At 35.9% G+C, this 25,088-nt stretch overlaps 5 pseudogenes across 2 annotated transcripts; 4 read left to right on the top strand and 1 right to left on the bottom strand.

Moving 5' to 3' along the window:
• The first annotated feature begins 499 nt into the window (after positions 1-499).
• LOC104707455 (putative F-box protein At4g11580 pseudogene) lies at positions 500-1,111 on the top strand (annotated as a pseudogene).
• A 6,888-nt stretch (positions 1,112-7,999) lies between these two features.
• Positions 8,000-9,050, top strand: LOC147940259 (putative F-box protein At4g11580 pseudogene; annotated as a pseudogene).
• Positions 9,051-10,202: 1,152 nt separating this feature from the next.
• LOC104709657 (putative F-box protein At4g11580) lies at positions 10,203-14,942 on the top strand (annotated as a pseudogene).
• A 653-nt stretch (positions 14,943-15,595) lies between these two features.
• On the top strand, positions 15,596-17,186 carry LOC104707453 (putative F-box protein At4g11580; annotated as a pseudogene). The gene is made up of 3 exons (XR_015563798.1): positions 15,596-15,860; positions 15,978-16,452; positions 16,542-17,186. The product of XR_015563798.1 is annotated as a putative F-box protein At4g11580 (transcript).
• A 19-nt stretch (positions 17,187-17,205) lies between these two features.
• LOC104707454 (putative disease resistance protein RPP1) lies at positions 17,206-21,082 on the bottom strand (annotated as a pseudogene). The gene is made up of 4 exons (XR_015563797.1): positions 20,466-21,082; positions 19,185-20,307; positions 18,799-19,101; positions 17,206-18,699 (listed from the first exon to the last, which is right to left on the bottom strand). The product of XR_015563797.1 is annotated as a putative disease resistance protein RPP1 (transcript).
• Positions 21,083-25,088: the final 4,006 nt, after the last annotated feature.

Below are 25,088 nucleotides of genomic sequence, written 5' to 3'. Positions count from 1 at the left end.
GTAGTTCTTCTACGTCTATCACCTTGCTATAGATTATGACTAATTATTACTACTTATCTATTTTTTTGTTTGATTATATTGTTTTTTTATGATGCTTTCGCTTTGTCTAGGTGCTCTGTTTGTTTAGTATTTTGCAGAACAATGTTTAAAAATACTTTTTAACTAAGTAGCTAGGTTTTTTGAATATAATTGAAACCTCAAATCACGACCGAATAGTAAGTGCTTACAAGAACTGACTATTCGAATCTTTTTACCCTAACATAGCTTGTTTTGGTTTCGTTTTTGTTTTTTTTCTTAAAAACGAAATTAAGTTAAAGATCGTGGAAGTAGAATTGCAGTTTTGATGTTGTAAATATGTTTTGTAAGACACTGCAATGTTTTGTTTCTATATGTTACCGTTGACATATTCTTCCTTTGTTTGATAATTAATAGTACAAGCAACAATGATTTCAACATTTTTTTCTTCTCCTTTTTTCCTTTTGTATGTAGTTGTAACGTGATGGAGAAGGTAGAGAGCTTAGGAGAAGTTTCAATATGGGCAGATGTAAACAGAGACATACTTGAACTTATCTTCAATAGGCTCAACTTGATGGACATTACCATGAGAGCTTCACGTGTCTGCATCTCTTGGTTCCTTGTCTCTCACAAAAGAGCTTTGTGGAACACCGTCGACCTCACCAAGCTCCAAGAATTAGATGTTTCCAACAGTTTTGACGACCAATCTTCTTTTACAAGCACCAGGTTCTTTCATGACTTTTTTGAAATAGAAGGCGGCATAAGTCTCATAAATCTATTAATTGAGATCACCAAGTTGAGCCGCATGGCCCCGAAGACTTTGTTCTTTCACTTCAATTCCTATATACAAGAAACAGGTCTCAAATTCGCTGCTGAGAGGTAAATCTCATCAATCATCTAATCAGATTTTCTTGCATGTGCATGGTGTGCCTCTCATACGTTTTTATTTTTATTTCTTGTGATTGTGTTTCTTAGGATGCCAAATTTAGAGAAACTTGCTTTACCAATCTGGTCCTACCAAACCGAGAATTCATTGCGGTTTGCTTTCACTCAATGGAAAAATCTGAAAACATTGATCATCGCTCATGAACTCTGAAGTGTTATGACTCAGATTCGACTACAAGGAATACTTAAGTGTGGAGAAGACTCTCGGTGTATGAGAGGGTTTCGATACAAGCTCTAGTTCACACGTGTGAGTGGTATGGATGAGAGTTGTTACAAACGACTGAGGATAGATCCTTCTTTTCTAGGTTACTCTGAAGTTTATCTTCTCTTAAGCTTGATCAGAAGTTTGTTAGATCTTGTTAAGAAGAGATTAAGAGAGAGAGAGTAATTGGTTGTGAAGAGAGAGAAGAGAGAGCCACTACAAGAAAACAAGCCATTTGCGACTCCAGTAATCGTTGCTTAATGGTCGCAAAATAGGGCTTTGCGACTCCTTCGCCACCATTTACGTTGGTCGCTAAAAAAAGGTCGCAAAATATGTTGGTTACAACAAGTTCGCTTATTTGCGACGGATTTCGGACTCTATAATATAGTCGTATATTAGCGACGTATATGTGAGCTCTTGTGGTAGTTGCATTTTTCCGATTAAACTGCAACGAAGTCTATTTGTGGACATTTTTGTGACTTTATAGAACAGTCCTATGCTTACGACGGTTTTGGGACTAATTTAAGAGTCTGGGTTTAGCGACTATTTTTGTAATTTGGATTTGTCACGAAGTGGTCACATTTTTTGAATTGGTTTGGTCACAAATTAGTCACATTTTTGAATTGGTTTGGTCACAAATTAGTCACGGTTTAGCAATCCTATATCTGATTAATTTTAGATTTTGAAATGATATTAATCAAAAGCAAGTTCATTAGAAAAAAAAAGGAATTGGAAGTTCATTAGTTGGAAGCAGTGTTAGAGGAAGGGGAATTGGCTGCTGGACTGGAGGCTGGTGTGGTGCCTGGTGTGGTGCCTCCTTCAGTGGGTTGTGCATTGGTTGCAGGTGCGGTAGCTGGATGGGTGGTTGCAGGTGTGGATGATTCAGGAGGAGAAACCTCTTCAGCTCAGCTTGAGACTCTCGGTGTTCCTGATCACGTCGTGCATTGGAGCAGGAAGAACAGTCCAAACCTCAACCCGATCGAAGAGGATCTAAGGGCAGGAAGAACAACCCGAAGACCTATCCGAGGAGTAACCCGACCACATCCTCGAGCACCGCCTCGAGCAGATCCTTGGGCAGGACTGGGCAGCTAGGTTTAAAGGAGTTTATTGACAACAATGAATCGGTTTGTATTGCCTGCTTGGTCATGTTTCTATCACGAGAGTGTTTTAACAAGATTTTAGAGATTCATTGTCTAGGGAATTGCTTGAGGCATGTAGGACATCCATACTGGTCAGGAACACTTAGGAGTCGATTACCCCATCCTTAGGAGCTTTCGCTTCTTGTTTGTTTACGTTTTTATTCATAACTCGACCCTATACTCGAGCTGGTACACGATCACCATCTTCAAGTATACCTTCGAGCTGTTCATATTTATTTACTGTACCCGATCACTTCACCCGATCTTGTACTCGAATGTTTGCATCGAGTACTTAGGTCGAGTGGTTCTTGTTTATTTATTTTCTTTTAATTATTTTAGGATTGTTAGTTCAACCCCCTTTATTGCTTGGCTTGACTTGCATAGCTCTGATCATATCTCATCTGCTAGCATACCAACCATTTGGACTGATAACCCTTTGTACTACAACTGCATAGGGAATTAATACTCTGGGTGAAAATCCTGTTATCACCATGATATATTTTTTATTTATAGATTCTTTTTGGTGTTTTTAGAGTCTTTTTGAATCATTGCAGGTTTAGGTATGTCTCGAACTTATTTGTAGATTTTGGAGCATTTTGGAGCATCGGGAGGAACAACTCTGAGGAAAAAAAATCGGAGAGAAAAATTGGTGTGGTGCATCGAGCGACACGTCATTCTGACGGAAATTGAATTTTCCATCTTTTTGTAGTGCAAAAGATTTCTAAAGTTGGCCAGAAGTTCTCTTTATTTGCTATTAAGGCTCAATTCATGTTTTACAATTGGTACAAAGATTTTTGTGTCTATCCTAGCAGGTTCAATTAACCTTATGTAGTTTTAGTAATTAAAGTGTCAATCCAGTTGGGTACTTTGCTATCACTCAAGATGCAATCAAAGTATCACAAGTCAAGCCAATTTAAAGAGTGGATTTATATCTAACAATCCTAGAATGGTTGAAACACAAAACGGAAATGAACTACAAAATTAGAAACAAACATGCATGACAAGAAGCGAAAATGAATGAGTAAAAGCAATAACGATTCTAAGAATGAACTAGATAGCAAGAACAGAAGCGGTCTCAGGAATGCAATATCAATCAGAAAGATAGAAGTTCTAAGGATGGGAGTAATTGATGTCGGCGGAGTCTCCTAGTCTACAGAGTGTTTGACATGCCACAAGCAAACTATCCCTAGACAATGAACATCACGACTTAGTTAATCCAATCTCTTGGCCGAAGCTACTCAGACTCAAACACTTCCAAACCTAGCTCTTGCTAGAGAAACATGGTCAAGTAGGCATGACAAACACCTTAGACAACTAATCTTTTAGGCTAGGAATGTAAGTCTGTGGCACTAGTTGGTCAGACATTTCATCAAACACCTTTTGGGTGTAGAAAAGTCTAAGACCTAGTTCCAATTGATTAGAGAGAAACTAGTATTTCTAACTCTAGTCCAAAAGGAAATCATACGAATCTAAACTTAAACACCCTACATACTAAGATCCTCCACCTAATCTATCCCATCCTCAAGAACTCTAACACTACTCAGATCCAGAAATCATCATCAAGGATAAAAACTCATAAAACATTGAATCAAGCATCATCATATAGATAAAAATGAGATGAACAATTTTGTAGAAGAAATCCAATGCAAAAGCTAAATAAGTTCAAAGATATCTGGATTACAAAATCAGAAAACGTTTTAGGTGGCTAGGTAAACCTTAAGGAAAAACGACGAGATGTCTGAGTAAGGACTTAACAAAATGTATTTATAGTAAAACATGGATATCCCTAAAACATAAAACGATAAGATAGAGCGTCGGTTCGGGAATCGGGTTTGTTAATGTTATCTATTTTATTTATGATTTGTGTTTCATTTATCATGTCTGAGTAGATCTGCTTGTTAGGTTTAGGGTTTCTCATTAGGGATTTCATGGATTGTTAGATTGATTTATTAATAGGATTCATTATCTTTCTTGTTATTCACCATAGGTTGTTCTTAAAGCTAGATTTTTGATTACTCATTTGGATTTATATCTTAGGATTAGTGATTCATATGAGAATATAACTTATTTTCATGACAAAATCTTTGTTGAGCAAAATTACTTTTTACAAAGAGATTTGATTTAGTAATTTTGTGAACAAACTAAACTTGTTTTCACAACCGGTTTCAGAGCTGGTTTTTAACTTGGATTTTGCAAAGAGATTTGGATTTTCGGGTTTTAAACTTAGATAATATTTGCAGTAAGAACTGATTTATTTTACAATTGTGTTTAGAGTTCAAGAATGGTGCTTAATTAATTGAATCATGTTTGATTGATTGATTTGATATTTCATGATTTCCTGAGAATTTCGTAGACCTAGCGTTTATTCCCATTGATTTACAACTCATTTATTTTCTGCTTTCACCTTGCAATTTAATTACAAATATTTTTGTTTAACATATTAAAAGACTATTAAATATATTGTGTAAATCTAGAGTCCTTATGGATTTGATTCCTAAATACTACAATTATCTCTTATTTTGAGAGAGTATCTCTAGGATAAATTTGAGCATATCAGAAGAAACAAGAATCATAACCAATTAGGTCAAAAAAACGAAAGAAGAAAACTTAGATCTCTTCGTGAACACGAATTGAAGAATCGCGAAGACGATAGAACCACTGAAATCAAAAATTACGAAGATACTTGAAAGAAATTAAATGAGGAAGACCTCTAACAATGAAGCGCTCATGATCAAGCTTGCTCTGATACCATATTAAGATCAAGGTAAGGAAGAAGATGAAGTTTGTTATTTCTCATTAATTGGGAAATGAATAGAATGTTTCTATTATATACATGTAAAATCACTTATGCTAATATAAGCTTAGTAAATTAAACTTATGCTAACATGTACTATTGATATGGTTAAAGTCTTCTAGGTCTAGGTATCATTTAGAAACTATGGCTAATTGATGATCAAATTGTACATATACATGTATGTGTCTTGTACATTTTTTACACATACGATCTAATTTCTCATATATGTACATCTATACTAGGTTCGTACTCACAAACCTTTTCATTTACTTTTCCTCAAATCGGATTAAACGCAGAAATAACAATAATTGTAAAATTATCATTTTTTGATTGACATCTTTAAATAAACAAAATCTCGATCCACAACCAAATACCTACTACATGGGGGATTCAAACTATGGTGGGGAAGATGGAGTCAAGTGGACATGTAACGCTCCGACAGTCATCTCTTAGTGGATCCTATGTCCAATCCCAGTCCATGGTGCACCTTTCTTAATGGGTCTCACGTCCTATCACTATGCCCGTGAGCCCATCCATATCGACAGCCGGTTTGCTATGTCCGGAAGGTTTTAAAGACTTGTTACAGTCCCTACAGATCATCACATGATATTTCCCTGTGTTTTGTCTCTACTCACACAGTTCCAACAGTCATTTCCCGGAAGGTTACCCATCATGAGACTACTCCAGCATAAACATGCTTAACTGTGGAGTTCTCTCAAAATTTTTGACCGAAAAGATAAATGCACTTTGGTGATATAGGTGGCCAAAATAATTCTTTTAAACCTCTGCGCAAATCGGAGTGTCACAGAACTTAACCACCAGACTAAACACACATCCCCACTATCAATCATCTGTATGTACTGTTTTCGTTTTCAAAAATTTGAATTGTATCATAAGTGAAAAAAAAAATCAAAATATTTTTTATTATATGAAATATGTGATGATAGCTGTCAAGAAGAAAAAAATGAAGTATGTGATGATTCAATTTCATAGCAGTGTATGATCGAACATGTGGGTGAAAACACAGGGAACAGTTTATGATTTTTTGTTGTTGATATCAAATTTTACTTGAAGTTTTTTTTGTTTGTCGTCTTGATTTATTAAGTAATCTATATTATTATTTTTGAAGTACATTTTGTGTTATGCATTTGAAGTTTTGGTTATTTAATTTATTATTATTTACAACATTAACCCCTAACTATTTTCCTAAAATAACAATTCATGAAAACTCATTTAATGGAACTATTTAATCGACCTAATTTGATACATTTATTGCCATAAATAGCTTGACAACATCTATACATTTCGATTATTCCAAAAACAACTCTATACATTAAATTTGTAATCCCATAAAAATCTCCAAACCTATTTTAAAAGATTTTTAGAGACTGTATGATCTCTTAAATTTAAATGACATAGCCGACTTTGAGTAACAAATGATTACAATCGCAATAATTATTATAACGTTAATAAAGTTCATAAAAACGAGAACCCAACTTTAGAAACTCAATAATCGGGTATATTTAACTTAAGTATCAAGAAAAACAATTAATATAATATACCGTGTTAAGAAAATGAATATTATTCTGCGATAATGTTATCATCTCAAATAGGAATACACTAAAATCTCTCTTTTATTACTACGGATCGTAAATTCCTTGCTCATCAAGCATTTTCCATGTATAAATATCAACTTTACAAACGAAACACAACACACAACCAAAACCACTAATATGACGGTTTTGAAACACAGGTTAAACCACTAATATGACGATTTGTTGTTATATAGCGGGACATGTTATTAACATGACGGTTTGAATTAACATTAGTATAAATATAAAATATTATTAATTCGGTTTTGAAACATGGGTTAAATCTTCCTTTAATTTATTTGGTCAATACCACTAATATAATACTATTAGACATATTAAATCAGGGTAATTTAACTAAAATTTTGTAAAACGATTAAATGATTGGTAAAATTGTGACTTAATCCGACAATAGCTTATAAATTACATATTTATGTATTTATTTCCCCTATTATTGCTCTAATAATTGACAATCTAAACAAAATTATTATTTAATTAAACAAAACAAACTAAATAGAAAAAACAAAAAAAATTAAAATGTTATTATTTTTTAAAAAATTGTTTTGTGGTGTACCGCGGGTTAAAATCAAGTACAAATTATGAAAACTATTACATAGACGAATTTACGACAGATAATTCTTTATGACCCTATTAAATTCACATTCACAATATATTACATTTACTTCCTTGACAGACAACATTTCCTGTTCATGCGTATAATCATATTGAACAGCTCTATTTTTGCATTGTTAGAGATCTCTTTTAAACTTGGCTCCTTCCTTAATCTACAAATTCATTAATAAATTGCAGACAGTCAAACCTCATACCTTCAATCAATCCTTGAAGTTTCTATGACAACCCAAAAAAATGGAATTATTGAAATTTAGCGTGTCAATAGATGGAAAAGTCACACTTAGAAATTTTCTACATTAACTAAAAGAAATAAGAAATAACAAAGTAAAAATATATATATTTGGAATGTCTGTATACTGTATATATATTTTACTTGCCGTCAAAGAAACTAGAACGTATATAACCTATGCTTCTGAACTTGGAAATTTGGAATGTCTATGAAATATTAGGATTTAGGACTAAGTTTTTTTGTTTTTTTTGGTTAAATTTATGCGAACGTAAGAAATCACTCCTTTCGAAGGCTCTCTTCATAGATATTGCTTTTTGTCATATTTTATAGATTTTATTCTCTCTTCCGCTTGTTCAAGCTTTTACGTGGATTTAAGAATTGAAGCTATTTATCTAAAATGTTTTAAAGCTTTTTTTTTGTTGCTGTTTTATGTATGTATGTAGTTGCAACGTGATGAGGAAGGCAAACAGCTCAAGAGAAGATTCAAAATGGTCAACTCTAGATACAAACATACTTGCCACTATCTTCGATAAGCTTGACATTATGGACATTACCATGGGAGCTTCACGTGTATGCATCTATTGGTTCCTTGTCTCCCACAACAACAACACAACTCTGTGGAACACCATCGACCTCACCAAGCTAAAACACAAGGGAAAAAACGTCTTCTATAAATACCGGGTTGATGATGAAGTAGAAGAAGCCCTAAGCTTTAGTAATTTCTTAATTAAGATCAACAAGCTCTTCTTTAACTTTTATAAAGTTGATGGCATAAAACTCAGGGATCTATTGATTGAGATCACAAAGTTGAGCCGCACGTCCCCGCGGAATTTGTTCTTTAACTTTTACTCCTGTTTACAAAAGGAGGATCTCATGTTTGTTGCTGAGAGGTAAATCTCATCTTTATAAATAATTAAAACAAATATATATATAGCTCATATGTGTTTTTTTTTTGTTTTCCAGGATCCCAAACATAGAGAAACTTGCTTTACCAGTTTCATGGTCACTGTATAATGAGGTGGAGTCATTTAGGTTTGCGTTTGGTCAGTGGAAGAATCTTAACACACTGATCATGGTTCATAATGAATTTTTCTTGTTTTGCAAATTCCAATTTCGAGTTGTGGGAGAGAACTGCAATAACCTCAACAACTTGAAAATTATGGGTCGTTTGGGTAAGTACGATGCTGTGCAAATCGTGCGTTACCTCCAGAGCCTCAAGAGGTTGAGTTTACGATGCTCTGTGGTCTATGTTGAAGAAGTTATATCGCTAATCAGAGGTCTGGAAAACCTCACGACCCTTAACCTGACACATTGCCTATACTTGTGCAATAGTTATATCACGAGAAATCATGTTGTACAAGCTGCCACTCAGAAGCTTGAAAAAAATTTCATTTGTTCAGAAAACTGCAGAGTTTGCCAAAAAGATGCACCTAATTTTTTTGGGTGGCGTACATTTTACGAGAAGAATTGGCGAAACGATGAGATAAAAGAACTTGAATTTTGAAAAGTGCGAAAAGTTTTGTTAATGTGTTTTGATAAGTTATTGGATTCTATTTTCACAACATCTATCTTAAACATTGTTTCATTTGATATATGATATATGCTTCATTCGTTCAGTCTCTTTTTTTTTTTTAAGTCAAACTTTGTTTCCCTCTCTCTTTTTCCCATCTTTTCGTTTGTTATCCTCTCTGTTTTTCAGATGAATGTGACGTTTTATCATTGGAAATTAGGCAAATTTTAGCAATTGACATAATCGTGGATGAGTGTCACGGCCTTGAATTTGATTGCTGTCACGGTCGATGATTTTTTTTCATTGTAAGGCCTTAAATGTAATTATTAGTTGCTTTTGATATCCCTTGGGTCAATTCTTTCAGTTGGTGCTAGTTCAACTGTTTGATGTGTCCACGACATGATTTTGCATAAGTGGCAGAAAACATGAGTCTTACTTCACTGGCAGTGTTGGCGTGAGAGACAGGAGACTAAAGTGAAAGCGAAATTGCACCAAAGACGGAGATATAGATTAGATTGTCTTCAAGTTTTCAAAGAGCATAATTTGGAATTAAAGAAGTAGGGGAAAAAAGCTTTGTGAAGAGAGTAGACGAAAAACTATGGCTTAAGGTTTTTATGTCTCGGTAGTAGGTATCAATGCAATGCTCTTACACCATATATGATTTGTGTGAATGTACGTTTATACCATACACCAGATAGGATTTGTGCATTGAAATACTATTGAGTATAAAGATGACATGGCCTTCTAAAATGTGTAAGAGCATTTAAGGATAAAGATATAAAATAGTAGAGAGCTTTAACATCAAACGTTTAAACTGGTGGATGAGGACATGTGTACTATCAAACTTGTTTTCCAGTTTTGACTTTTTGGAGAATCTGCAAACAAAAAATCATCTCTTCGTCAAAGGACGACGACAAAGGATTAGGTTTGTGTAATTATAAATTTATGGGCATGCATATGATATGTTATGCGACTTATTATTGAACCTTTGGTACACATATTCAAACCTGCTTATTGTGTTATGTAGAAGTTTTGTCCATAAAGGTTTCTTCATATAAATTCATTGTTTTCTTCTTCTTTTTCTTTAGTCCTTCAAAACATCTAATAGTTTTTTTTTTTTTTTCATTTTCTTATAGAGGCATTGATATGGAGAGATTAGATGGTGCAAGAAGAATCCAGAGATGGACACTCTCTATGAAATCTGTCCTTAGTTCAATGTTTTTTTTCTTCCTCTATTTATGTTCTTCTATAAATTCAAGAATATACTAATTCATAGTCTATCTAGATAATTGTATTATTTTCTCTCACTTTTGTAGCTATCGTGTGATGTTCATGAGATCAGGAAAAGTTCCAAGCTGGGAGAATATGGATAGCGATATTTTAGCCAAGATTTTCGAGAAGCTCAATGTAGTGGATATTACCGTCGGAGCATCACGCGTCTGTGTCACTTGGTTCCTTGCCGCTCACCAAAAATCTCTATGGAAAACAATCAACCTCGCCAATCCCCAACTCGTCGAGTTCAAGCATCCTCGAGTAAAAAACTTGCGGCTCAAATCCCAATATGTAAACGTAGAAGAAGGTCTACACAATATTGGGAAGATTTTGATTAGAGTTACCAAATTCAGTGGTACAGTTCCGACAAATTTGTTCTTCAACTTCAATTTCTTTGTAGAAGATGAGGATCTCATCATTGCTTCTGAGAGGTAAATCTCATATACTCCTTGAATTTGAATACCAAGAAACCGAAAAGGGATCTGTCTCCTCTCTTTTTCTCATAATTCTTGATTTTTCAGGATGCCAAATATCAGAAAACTTGTCTTACCTCAGTGGTGCAATATACGTGAGAGTTCATATAAATTTGCATTCAGTCAATGGAAGAACCTATTGAATCAAGCACAAAGAATATTGAATCAAGGACAAAAGATTAACGAATGACTCTCGTTTATTGCCTTAGAAACTTCTCAAAACTAAAGCAATCTCAATCTCTCTAATCTCACAAGTGTTGTTACATCCCAACAACTCTTTATATATAGACCCTTTAATAATCTTGATTTAAAATAACAATTAGATAACTCCTAACTTGTTATAATCCTAATCTCTTTTGGAAACCATGACTTGGTGAGATTAGGATAACTTCTAACTAATCTATTCAAGTTTATCCTCAACAATCACCCCCTTAAGCTTGAAGTTCTTGTTTGACACAACATGAACACCAATGAAGTCCCTCATTTCCCCAAACCAAACTTGATTCTTCCAAGCGGTTTGGTCAAGATGTCATCCTTTTGCTCAGTACCGGGAACGTGTTCGACATCCACCTGCTCATTCTCCACACACTCACGAATAAAGTGATATTTCCTGTGGATATGTTTGCTACGACCGTGGAAGACTGGGTTTCAGGTGAGAGCTATTGCCGACTTATTGTCTATGCGAACCGTTACTTTCTTAAGAGCTTCTCCTGTAACTTCAGAAAGTAAGTCCTGCAACCAAATCGCCTGCTTTGCCGCTTCAGTAGCTTCCATAAACTCCGCCTCACAAGAAGACAACGCCACTGTCTCCTGCTTCTGTGAACACCAAGTGATCAGACAGCCATTGAGATAGAAAATGTGACCACTCGTACTCTTACAATCATCCTCGTCCACATTGTGACTACTGTCACTATATCCTACCAAGTCCGAACTGTCACCACGTTTGAATGTGAGACCATAACCCGTAGTTCCTTGTAAATACCTCAAAACATGTTTCAAAGCTTCTCCATGACACTTCTTCGAACTATGCATGTAGCGATTAAGAATTCCAACAGCAAATGCAAGGTCAGGCCGAGTATGAATTAAGTATCTCAGACAACCAATACCTCTCCTATACTCGTGTTCACAAAAAGACTGATCCGTAAGAGCTTTAGAGAGTTTTGTACCTGTATCCATCGGAACCTGTACAACATTGCACTCGCTCATCCCAGCTTCCTCGAGAATCTTTTCCGCATATCTCCCCTGCTTCAAAGTAATCCCACTTTGTTCTTGTAAAACCTCAATACCAAGGTAGTACGTCAGCGTCCCAAGGTCACTCATCTCAAACCTGGAAGACATCCCTTGTTTAAACTCGTAGATCAACTTCAAGCTACTATCGGTGACAAGAAGGTCATCAACATACACCGCAATGATCAACAACTGATCCTTTTCTTGTCTTCGATACAGAGCAGGCTCTTTAGCACAACGAACAAACCTTAACTCCAATAAAATTTTATTGAGCTTGTGGTTCCAGGCTCGCGGAGCTTGACGAAGTCCGTAGAGTGCTTTGTTCAGCTTATACACCAATCTTTCACTTCCTCTCTTCATAAAGCCTTCCGGTTGAGCAACAAATACTTCTTCCCTAAGTTCTCCGTGTAGGAAGGCAGTCTTGACATCCAAATGGTGCACTTCCCAACCTCTAGACACAGCCAAAGCAAGGATAAAACGAACTATTTCGAGTCGTGCCACCGGAGAAAACACCTCATCGAAGTCAACCCCGTGTTTCTGCACATATCCCTTCGCAACTAACCTTGCTTTGTACTTGTGGATGCTCCCATCTGAATTTCGTTTGATTTTAAACACCCATTTCAAACCTATTGGTTTAACACCTGTTGGTAATTCCACTAAGTTCCATACTTGATTCTTCTCAATGGAACTTAGTTACTCGTTACAAGCATCTCTCCATACTTCTAGCTCCTTTGCTTCATCATACTTTCTAGGTTCGTCATTCAACGACAATAAGAGTCGTTCTCCCTCTTCCTTTGCTAGAAGCACATATTCATTCATATAACTCGGCTTCACACTAGGTCGAGTTGATCTTCTTAACACAGGTTGAACTGGTTCCGATACTTGTTCATGAGTTTCTTCTAGCACCTCAAATCCATCCTCAACATCAGGAACTTGTTCGCAGTCTGCAATGTCTTCTCGTAGACCATTGTTACCAAAGTCTCCAAAACTTACAGTGAAGGACCCTGGAGCCTCTGTCTCTTCCTGTGATTCACCCCAATTCCACCGCTTAGTTTCGTCAAATATTACATCACGGCTCACTGTTATTCTTCTTGTTGAAGGGTTCAACAACCGATAAGCTTTACTTCCAGGCTCGGTTCCAAGATGTACCAATGCACGAGATCTGTCATCCAGCTTCTTTAGATGTTGTGACTCCACCTTAGCATAACCAACACAGCCAAAGACCCGTAAGTGCTCCAAATTTGGCTTCCTGCCTTTAAGTAACATGTCCGGACAGTTTGAGGCATAGTGGCCATGTTTATCACAGCGATAACAAACAATCATCGACTTATCTCTGCTCTGATAGTTGCCATGACCTCGCCCTCTTCCTCATCCTGTTAAACGTCCACCCCTTGCACCCCTACCTCTTCCTTGATCATAGTCTTCTTGGTAGTTATTTGCATACATAAGCTTCGTCTGATCCTCTTCCTGATCTTCCTCATCACGAATTCGTTCCTCGTATGTCTTAAGCCTACCGACTATATCCACAAAGCTAGTTTTGTTAAGATCAAGAACCTGCTCTAGGGCTGCAATAATGTGGATATACTTTTTCCTTGGCAAGCTGTTCAGAAACTTCTTGACCATCTTAGGCTCCTCAATACTCATGCCTAACGCTCCAGACTTTGATGCAAGTTCTGATAATTTACACACAAAATCATCGATTGTGTCCGTATCCGTAGCTTTCATCCTCATCCTCTCGAACTTCTACATAAGAGTCTGCAGTCTTGCCTCCTTGACTCTTTTTGCTCCAACAAAACGTGACTTGATTGCCTCCCATACCTCCTTAGTAGTAACTAAATTATCAACTTGCAAGGTTAGTGTTTCCAGGATAGATTGGAACAGAAGGGCTTTGGCTAGATCATTCTTGTCATCGTCCGCTACCTCCTCTGTTTCAATTGTCTCCCACACTTTGTTTACCTTCAGCACTATTGTCATCTTCATTGCCCACACCATATAGTTGGTGGTGGTGAGCATCGGACATTGAAGAGTCAAAGTACCGGTCTCCTTAGGTGTGGATGTCATAGCAACGATATCTCCCATGTCTCTTGATCGGAACAGATTTAGCTAGTCGCAAACAGATGTTTTGCTCTAGTAAAGAAGAAAAACAAAATTTATGCTTTTAATTCAATGATGCTCTGATACCAAATATTGAATCAAGCACAAAAGATTAACGAATGACTCTCGTTTATTGCCTTAGAAACTTCTCAAAACTAAAGCAATCTCAATCTCTCTAATCTCACAAGTGTTGTTACATCCCAACAACTCCTTATATATAGAGAGACCCTTTAATAATCTTTATTTAAAATAACAATTAGATAACTCCTAACTTGTTATAATCCTAATCTCTTTTGGAAACCATGACTTGGTGAGATTAGGATAACTTCTAACTAAGCTATTCAAGCTTATCCTCAACAGAACCTTCACACATTAATCATCCCTACACACTTCTACATCAAGGGGATAGTCGAGTTTCGATTCATCGGGGAAAACTGTACAAACCTAACCAACCTAAAACTGTCGGGTCATGTCGATCGACCAATATATAGCTGAGGGAATTGTGTGTTACCTCCCAAAACTCAAGAGAGTGAGTATGAGATGTTGTGTCATCGATTCTATTCAAGAAGTTTCCTTACTCATCACACACCTCCAAAACCTAACGATCCTCAACCTCTCACATTGTATGTTCAAAACCTTATTGATGGATTCGTTATTTGAGGAGAGTTTCATAAAAACCGCCACTCAGAAGATTGACACATTAATCATGTGTTCGGAAGTCGGCTGTAGGTTATGCCAAGATCGATCTCGCATATTAGGTTCAGATGCTTTTTACCAGAAGCAGTGGCGTAATGATGAGATAAAAGAACTTGAATTCTGAGATTTTGAAAAGCCTTAGCTCATGTTTTCCCAAAACCAAAAAACTACTGGATTCTATTTCACAATCACGATTATGATTTATATATGTAATGTAGCTCTTATGATACTATACATAGAAAAAACACTGCCATTACAAGATGTGTGTTGTTACTATGTTTCATTTGATAAATCATGTTCATGTTCATGAAATCGGGACGTTAGTCTCTAAAATAAGGAGATTTTGAATATACAAAAATGTAAGTTTCCTAAGCTAAAATAAAGAAATATAAATTATACATTTACCAGTTTTAGGAAAATTTCCTAAATTATCATATTGACAATATCGACTTGTTTGGAGAAAAAGTAAGAGACTCTATGTGAACCAGAGGTTTCGAGAAGGCTTCGAAACGATTCAAAAGACTCTCTCTTCTTGGGGTTTTTCTCTTCTCCTTCTTCATGCTTACGCTGTGATTCTCGTTGTTGAGCTTAAGTGAATCATTGATCTGAATTGGGTTTGTAGGTTTTTTGAATTGGGTTAGATCTCATCATATCGCCGGATTGAAGCAAAACAAAAAAAAAAATCTCTGTTTTTTACTTCTTTTGGTTTCTTCTTGTTCGATTGATTATAAGATTGGGTGAGTTGAGCTGTTACTGAGTTGGGATTTTGAAATATACTCAGCCATAGAAACGTAACAAAAATCTAACCTTTGTGATTTTTTTTTTTTTGGTCTTGCATAGAAGGTGTTCGACAGATTGCTCATTAGAGATATTAATCTGTTTTGTAAAGTGGTTTGAGAGTTTTACATTTCAGAGTTTAGTTTTAAATGTTAGTTACGATGGAGAGGTCAGACGGTCTCAAGGGTCTACTTGAAAATTCGCTGCCTACTACAAATTCGACAACTTTTCTTTCTAGGAATTATGTTGTTCAACAATTTCCAAGGTTTGTTTAGGGTTCTTGACTTATTCTCATTTTGTTTCTACTGTATTCAATCTTTAATGTGAGTTCAAGAATCAATCTATCTGAAATGTGTTCAACCTTTTATTACTCTGCTTGTAGTTGTGAAGTGAAGGAGAAGGCAGACAGGTCAAGAGAAGTTCAAAAATGGGAAACTTTGCACAGAGACATACTTGCTGTTGTATTCGATAAGCTCGAATTGATGGACCTTACCGTGGGAGTTTCACGTGTATGTACTTCTTGGTTCCTTGCCTCTCACAACAAAACTCTGTGGAACACTGTCGACCTCACTAAGCTCAAACAAGTGGACTTCTCCTATTTTATGGAGTTTGAGGATCGAGTCCGACCAGTCATCTTCTTTGAGCACCGGGTTGATGAAGAAGAAGTAGCGAAAGGCCTAAGCTTTAGGAGTATTTTTATCAAGATTAGCAAATTCTTTTTTGACTATAGTGTCGTACACCTAACCCTTATGGAATTACTGGATGAGATAACCAAGTTGAGCCGCATGGCCCCGAAGAATTTGTTCTTTCACTTCAGTTCCTATGTAAGCGGAGGATCTCATGTTTGCTGCTGAGAGGTAAAGTCTCATCTTTTATGTAAATGAATCATAGTTGAAGTCATGTACAAAAAGGAGGATCTCATTTTTTTCTGTTTTGTTTTCCTTAGGATGCCAAACATAGAGAAACTTGTTTTACCGGTCTGGTGCTATAAAACTAAAGAGTCATTTCAGTTTGTCTTCAGTCGATGGAAGAATCTTAAAACACTAATCATTGCTCAAGATTATCAGCTTCGTATCGGGACATTCGACTTTCAAATCGTGGGAGAAAACTGCAGTAACCTTACACACTTCAAATATTTGGGTTTTTTGCAAGACAAGAGTGTTGAGCAAATCGTGCGGTACCTCCAAAACCTCAAGAGGTTGAGTTTACGATGCTCTTACGTCACAATTGATGGAGTTATATCGCTAATCACAGGCCTCCAAAACCTCACAGTTCTTAATCTCTCACATTGCATATACTTGGCTTTGGATCCTGACACGGTGCCTGATGACTATTTTGTACAAGCCCCCATTCAGAAGCTTGAAGAATTCATCAAATGTACTCCGGATTACAAGATTTGCAAACGTCACTACTCCTGGTCGTATCTCTCTGAGGATTGGCATAATGATGAGATAAAGGAATTTGAATTCTGAAATATTGAAAACCTGGTAGACGTTTTGCAACAAATGATCAGACTTTTAACATATATGATGAATGTTGTCTCACAAGTATAGATTGTGGCTGAATCTTATGTTGTTGCATAGTTCCTCCTCTGAGTCAGCTAGCTAAAATGTTCAAATCAAATGATACTATACAACATAAAGTAACGAGTATAGGTGTTAGTGTGTACACATTTGTATTCATCACAACATCACACAATAACAATCATGTAAAATGTAAAGATTAAAAGTGCAACTTTAAATTGAATCTCACTGAATCTTCGTCTCTATACTGTCATGATCTCCATTCGACTTCAGTCCCATAAACATGAAAGACTTTTACTTAGCATTACCCCACATTCTTTTATCTTTCTTTCGCTGCAGTAGATTTTAAAGTCAAAGAGCAGCTCGTTAGATGTCACATCTCCTTCAAACTCAAAGATGTACAAATGCTCAGTAAAAGAGTGAGGTAGGGAGTAGCCAATAGGTCTGCATGGAACAGAGCGCCAGGATTATGTTTTTCCATGATGAGATATGTTATTCTCATCTCTTTACTACCAGACACCTCCTTCTCCTTGTCACCACCTTCATCAACCAGCAAGATACAAGCCTTAAATCTCGAGGTTTTAGAAAGAGGCCTTTTATTCAAATTTACCACTACGGAACTTCCATTTTTAGCTCGGTAAGTGAAGTTTGCTGGCACTTCTTCACCAGGTAAGACCGTACATCGAGTACTGGTCTGAACGATGAGTTCCCTCGCTTCTTTATTCAGTTTGAAACAGTTAGTAAACTGAAGATAATTTGGATTGTGAAAGAAGCAATCGAGTCTCACTAATGACTCGCAACTTTCTGCCCTTAGATGATCTAAAGAATCCGGAAGCTGTGGGATTGACACTAGCTTATTGCATCCTATAAGTATAAGAGATTGAAGACGAGAGACTTTTTTAACCCACGGAGAGATCTCTTGCATTTCTTTATCTTCAAATACCAACTCTGTGATGATATCAAGAGCATGCGGGAACTCCTTGAGGTTTTCATTGAATGACATGCCCAAGGAAGAAAGGTTAGGCCAAGACTTTATCGACGAAGGCACTTCTTTTATGCAGTTCTAGCGAGATTTAGGATCCTAATATGTGTGGAGATCTCAGGAAAACTTTTCAGCATAAAACAATCACGGAAATTAACTTCGTCAAGAGATTCCAAGTTGATGTTGGTAGGAAGAACCTCTAGCTTTGAGCAACCTATTGCAATCAACTTTTGCAATTTATGAAGATTCCCAATAGAGGAGGGCAACTCTACCAGACTAGTGCACATATCAAGTTGCAATGTTTGGAGATTAGTGGCGTTTCCAATAGAGAACGGGAGTTCTACCAGACTTGAACATCCCATGAGATTTAACAAGGAAAGATTATTGGCATTTCCAATCCAGGACGGAAGCTCCACCAAACTTGAGCATTTAGAAATGTCCATTTTTTTAAGATTAGTGGCATTCAAGGACGGGAGCTCCACCAAACTTGAGCAGGAAGAAAGAAACATATGTTGAAGGTTAGTGGCGGTTGAGAGATCAGGTAGTTCCTTTAGGCTTTTGGAAAGACTCAAATTTACCCACTTGAGGTTACCAAGGGACTGTACAAATAAGCAAAGTAAACACATTAAATTACTAACAGAGTGCTATAGAGATCAGTCCTTTTTAAAACCTAACAAGTGTAAGAAAAAAAAACTTACCCGATCTCCTTCCCACAGCTTATGCAGTTGGCTGTCTACCATATATAATTCGACAAGGCACTCCGTACAAAAATTGGAAGGCAGACATGTCATTGGAAAGCGATCCCAATGTAGTAATCGTAGTTTTTGAGATAGATGGTTCAAACCTTGTGGTAAGCTCAAATTATGATTTTGATTACCATATATACACTTGAATCTTAAGAATTCAAGATTAGACATCCCTTCAAAAGCTCTTCCACTTATACTTAATTCGCCTGACAATCCAGATGAGTCAAAATGTATGCCTATAACATTTTTACTACCCTGAATACAGAGAACTGGTTAGTCATCAAAAATATTTTAATTTGGAGGGAGCAATCTAATGGAAGACTAAAACTAAAACTAACCGTGTCATTAGTGAGTACTTCACATATATCTCTAGCATCAACCAAAAACTGACGCTTCCCAGGTTTTAGAATGGATTGGTTCCCAAGCTCACGACGGACAATTTCTTTACCCAATTGTACTAGCAGATTGTGCATATATACACATCCATTTTCAACAGATATGAGAGATTTCTCAGATAAAATGCGAAACTGTTGCTTCACATCCAAGAAGTTCTTTCCGAGATGATCTTCCACTAGCTCAATCATTTGATAGTTGAAAAGACAAGCTATATGAACGAATAAATCTTTATCTTCATCACATAACGCATTGTAACTGAACATTAAAATGCTTTGAATGCTGGCATCGAGACGAGTTCTTAGCCTTGGTAGTGCATCTATCCACTCCTGCTTAGACATTCCTCGGAAATGGGATCCCATAACTCTTAATCCCAATGGTAGTTTACCCAACAGGTTTGTAACTTCCCATGAAAGCGCCTCTAAACCTTTTTTAGGGAACTTTTGACCAAAAGCATACATACAAAAGATGTGAGAAGCTTCGTATACTGACGGGAAATCCACCTTGTATATATGGTTGATGCCATGTGACTTCAAAAGTTTTTGGTCTTGAGTTGTGATGATGATCCGACTTCCGTGACCAAACCAGCTAGTCTCTTTTGCGATTGCATCTAACTGTATAGACTGATCAATGTTATCAAGAACAATCAACACTTTCTTGTCGTTCAACCTGTCTTGTACAACTCCAAGATGAGGAATCTCAATATCCTTGTGGTTGAGTATCTGGGACAAAAACTGTTTCTGCAAGTACAACTTTGCGCTATAGTCATCAGAAGACACTCGCCTTGTAGACGTTAACTCTTTGATATCCTCCATAAAGACGCTCAAATCAAAACTGCTAGAGAGTTGACTATACAGGTATCTAGCTATAGTGGTCTTCCCAATTCCAGACGGACCCCAAATCCCAATCATCCTGACCTCATCCGATTCTACACTTAACATTGTTCTCATATTTTTCATATGAGCTCCCATTCCAACTAAACTGTTGAAATCTCTTGATGGTGTGGAGTTATTCAACTTATTTGAAACATCCATAGCTATTTTTTCTATCATGGCAGCTTCACTAACCCTATAACAACGAGAGAGTAATTTATTTAAACATATACGTTAATTACTCATAACAGTTTAATTCTCATACATGTGTAATTGCTACAAATAAACATATGTTTAATGTGTTTGTAAAATATGAATTAGTTAGCATAAGTAGGAGGAGTTAAGAGAGCTAACCAGTTGCGTGAATGCTCTCCGGCGATTGTGGCCACACCCTCCAAAGCAATTCTCCATCTCTTAATCTCCCTCCTTGGTTTACCTTTACAAGTCTTGTTGAATACTTTCCCAAAGGCTCCCATCTGTTTCTTGACGTCAGTTGGATCTACATCATAGAAAATGGTCATCACTATTTGACCCAACTCTTCTCTAGACTTCATGATCTCAACCAACTCATTCAGGCACCAGGACGAGGAAGCGTAGTTCCTAGAAAGCAAGACGATGGCGATCCTTGATCCTTTGATAGCTTCTATGAGCTCAGGACCAATTGACTTGCCCCTCTCGATATCGTTATCAATGTATGGATCGATTCCTTTTCCTCTTAACTCTTTAAGGATGTGGGTAAGAAATGTTTTTCGGACATCTTCCCCGTGGAAGCTCAGGAAGACATGGTGTTTCCAAGTTCGAGACAAAGACGATGGAGGAACTGATGAAGGAGAATCTATTTCTTTGTGATTGTGTTGGAACCTGAGTTTTCTGAAAAACGTGGAAAAGGAAAAAGAAGAATTCATTAGTAAGGTGAAGAGAGGATCTAGATCTAGAACATGATGGAGAAAGGATTAACAAAGAGGCATTTGTATATATTGCATACTGAACGTTGACTAGCTTTGTTGGTGAGTCTTCATTTTAATATTTTTTTTCTTCTAAAGGTGTCTGTCTATTAAAAACAAAAACAAAAAATGTTTATCTATTTAGGAGACGGGTTGGCGCCTAATGAATTATGCTAAAACTATTTATACCCCAGGGTCTAAACGACTAAATCTTCTAGTATATAGTTGGTACTAATTACTAAATATTTTTTCTTTTAAAATTATCTTTCAAGTCCTCTAGGTGTATCAAAGGTTTTGGTTCAAAACAAGCTGGAGTGGTGTTCACAGATTCACAGTCACAGGGTTTGACTTTGAAGCTAAACGGGACTAGCACTAAGCAGGGTTTGACCCGTAAAGCCATATAACAACATACCAAATCAGTGATCAGCTCCAGCCCCTTCTGCTCCCACGGTCTCTGAATCCTTGAAGCCCTGTTTCCACCACATAAAACCCTCGTTAATAACAAACAATTTCAAGGCATCTCGTATAATCCCCATTCCCCCCCACTGTGCTCTAGTCAATGTCCCGGTCACAAAAATTCTGAAATATATGCAAACAATTCATTACCATTCCTACTGCAACAGAAATATATGCTTTGGGCTATTGTAACGTCCTGCAAAACTCACCCGGAGCTGCACTCACTCTTTATAAGGTGTAATTTCCTCCTGTTCCTATTAAAACAGAATACTAATCAGTCCTCTCATTTCCACAATACGATCAAAGCAAAAGCAAATCCCAACGAACTAATATGATTAAACCGACCTATACGCTTAACATGAAGGGTGAATACGAATGCACACACTCGTACCTATACATAGACGACAATAGCAAATCTCCAAACCATCGGAATCGGTATACAATTTTGAGAAAACCAACAAAGGCAAACCAATTTCATGTTGATGCATAACTCTCTTCTTAACATGACTCAAAATCTCAAAAACTTGACGAATCAAATCAACACCCACTGAGATTTTAACTTCACAATGTTCGTCGCAAAGTCTCCTTAGCTTCTGATCGAGCATCCTCCAAATTCACCGACGGCCGACCGATTTGGAGACACGAAGATGAAGAACCTTCCATCGCTCTTCGGGTCACCCGCAAACCCGCAACCCGCGACAGACATGACCACTTGAACCCGCACACGGCACACCAAACGGATTATGTCCGCTAAACCCGCTGATTTTTTGGGCTTCAAAAACAAGGCCCGTATCCACCCCGCTATACTACCTAATGGGCTACCTCGTACAAACTTCAACAGCTCCAAGCAGAAATAAATAAGATATCGACACAGTTGTAAAGTAAAATAAAGTTACTCGTTAACGAAATCATAACACGTGTCAAATCGTAACACGTGTTATTTGTATCAATAAAATATAAACATGTGTACAATTTATTGCTTAATTTGATTGCGACATATATTATATCAACATCTTAGATTTTGACAAATGTCTAAGCTAATCACTACAAAAAAAAAGTTAAAAAAATATTTACAAAACAAAAAATCATTAATCCAAAAACAAAAAAGAAATATTTACCTATCACCATAAGGAAATGGAGCATATATCTTATTATATAAAGATAGATATTAAGTGGTATCTCATTAAGTATGCTAAAAATCATGAACAACAAAATGACAAATACAAACCATGAGATATCAGAAAACCTTGCTAGCAAAAGAAAATGGAATATCATGAGTGATAATTAGATTGCTATGATGGAAAAACACTTGCAAATGAACCTCATATAAGGCTGGATTTAACTATGTTTCATATATGGGTAGACAAACTAAGTCAATGTGTAAGTACAATATTTATACAATGCTACACATATATCTTCAACTACTTTCATCAACTACTTCCACCTATCTGACTATTTTCACATCTATGAATAATAGACATTGCATTATTTTAAAATTTTCATTGATTTTCATTGTCTAACATAGTTTACCAAAATATAGGGATCCAAATTACAACTTCGCAACTTAGATGATGATAAGGACTTTTATTCTATTTGCCTTATACAATTTTGGATACGAATCTATGTACTATCAATATTTGTTTATTTCTTTTTTAAAATATTTTAATTTAATTATGTTGTAGCATTTTCAGATTTTAGTTATATTATTTAGTTAAATTTGATTTCTTTCTTATTAGAAATTCGTGATTTTTAAAAATAAAATTTTCTATATTATTTTGAGTTTCTTTTTTAATTTTTCAGTTAAAGATATGTAAGATCTTTATTTATTTATTCCTTTTAAAATAAATATTTTAAATTTCTTATGTTGTAATATATTTAATTTTAAAATAAATTTTTTTAACTGTCTTTTAATTTCTCAAATTTTATTGTGTTGGTTATAAACTCATTGCAATTGTGTAGATATTTTTTCTCAGTTTTTCATCCAAAATATTTTTTGAGTAAACAATTTTAGTGGTTAAACAAACTATCACTACAAATTTTAGTGGTGAAAAAAACTACGTCAAAGTGAAAGTAAAGAGACAAAAATTGGTTTAATTTTTTCACATAAATATTTTATAGGCGGTGTCGTGGTGATAAATAACATATGTTAACAATAAAATATTTTACGGTGTAAGAACACATTATTAGTGGTAAAACGTAGAGTAAAATTGTATGTGAATGCTAATAATATGACGCTTTTATTGGTTGATTGCATGTAAAACATTTTGTGAATAAGTTGTTGAACGTTTTTAAAATTTGACAATAATAATGTTCGTAATGGTTAATGTTTGAAAAACATTTTGGTAGTCCATAATTAGCTTTAGGTTATTGTAAGAATTGTAATAATAATTTAAAATATAAAAATAGAAATTATTATATTAATTAAATTAAAAAGCTTCACTCTAACTAAAAATATTTATCTATTTATTTTCAAAAATTTATTTCTTTTACAAAAAAAATATTTCTATATTTTTAAAATATTTAATTTTATTAAATAATTTTAAAACCCGCAAATCTAGTACGTTTAAGAAATCTAACCTTTGTGTTTATTTTGTTTGGTCTGCATAGAAGGTGTTCGACAGATTGCTCATTAGAGAGATATTAATCAGTTTTGTAAGTGGTTTGAAAAGTTTACATTTCAGAGTTCAGTTTTTAATTTTAGGGTATGAATTTATGATGGAGATCAGGTCAGACGGTCTCAAGGTTCTACTTGAAAATTCGCTGTACACGACAAATTCCACAACTCTTCTTTCTAGGAATTACGTTGTTCAACAATTTGCAAGGTTTGTTTGTGCTTATTGACTTTATTCTTCTCTTGTTTCTATTCTGCAAGCTTCAATGTGAGTTCAAGAATCAATCTATCTAAATTGTGTTCCAAAATGGAAAACTTTGCACAGAGACATACTTGCCGTTATTTTCGATATTTCGACATGATGGACATTACCATGGGAGTTTCACGTCACGCGTATGTACTTCTTGGTTCCTTGCCTCTCACAACAAAACTCTGTGGAACACTGTGTTACTCAGTATATGTCAGTTGCCCCTTCTATTCATTAGAGGTTACACATATATACAAGTATAGGAGAGTGCTCTCCAAGTCTTAGCGATACATACATGGTAAGTGAATATTACATATTCCCTTATCTATCACACTGTCGACCTTACTAAGCTCCAACAAGTGGACTCTCCACAAACTCAAGAGGTTGAGTTTACGATGCTGTTTCTTCAGGACCAGAGGAATTTTATCTCTAATCTCAGGCCTCCAAAACCTAACAATTTTTTAATCTCTCACATTGCATATACTTGGGTATGGATCCTGACACGGTGCCTGATGACTATTTCGTACAAGCCCCACTCAGAAGCTTGAAGCATTCATCAAATGTTCTCAAGATTGCAAGATTTGCAAACGTATCTACTCCTGGTCATATCTCTCTGAGGATTGGCAGAACGATGAGATAAAGGAATTTGAATTCTGAAATATTGAAAAGCTTGGTAGACGTTTTGACAAATGATCAGACTTTAACATAACATATATGCT

Source organism: Camelina sativa, chromosome 8 (assembly GCF_030686135.1).
Source record: "Camelina sativa cultivar CO46 ecotype springtype chromosome 8, ASM3068613v1".
NCBI lineage: Eukaryota > Viridiplantae > Streptophyta > Magnoliopsida > Brassicales > Brassicaceae > Camelina > Camelina sativa.
The sequence above is the reverse complement of the archived record's forward strand: the minus strand, read 5'-3'. Positions and strand labels throughout refer to the sequence as shown.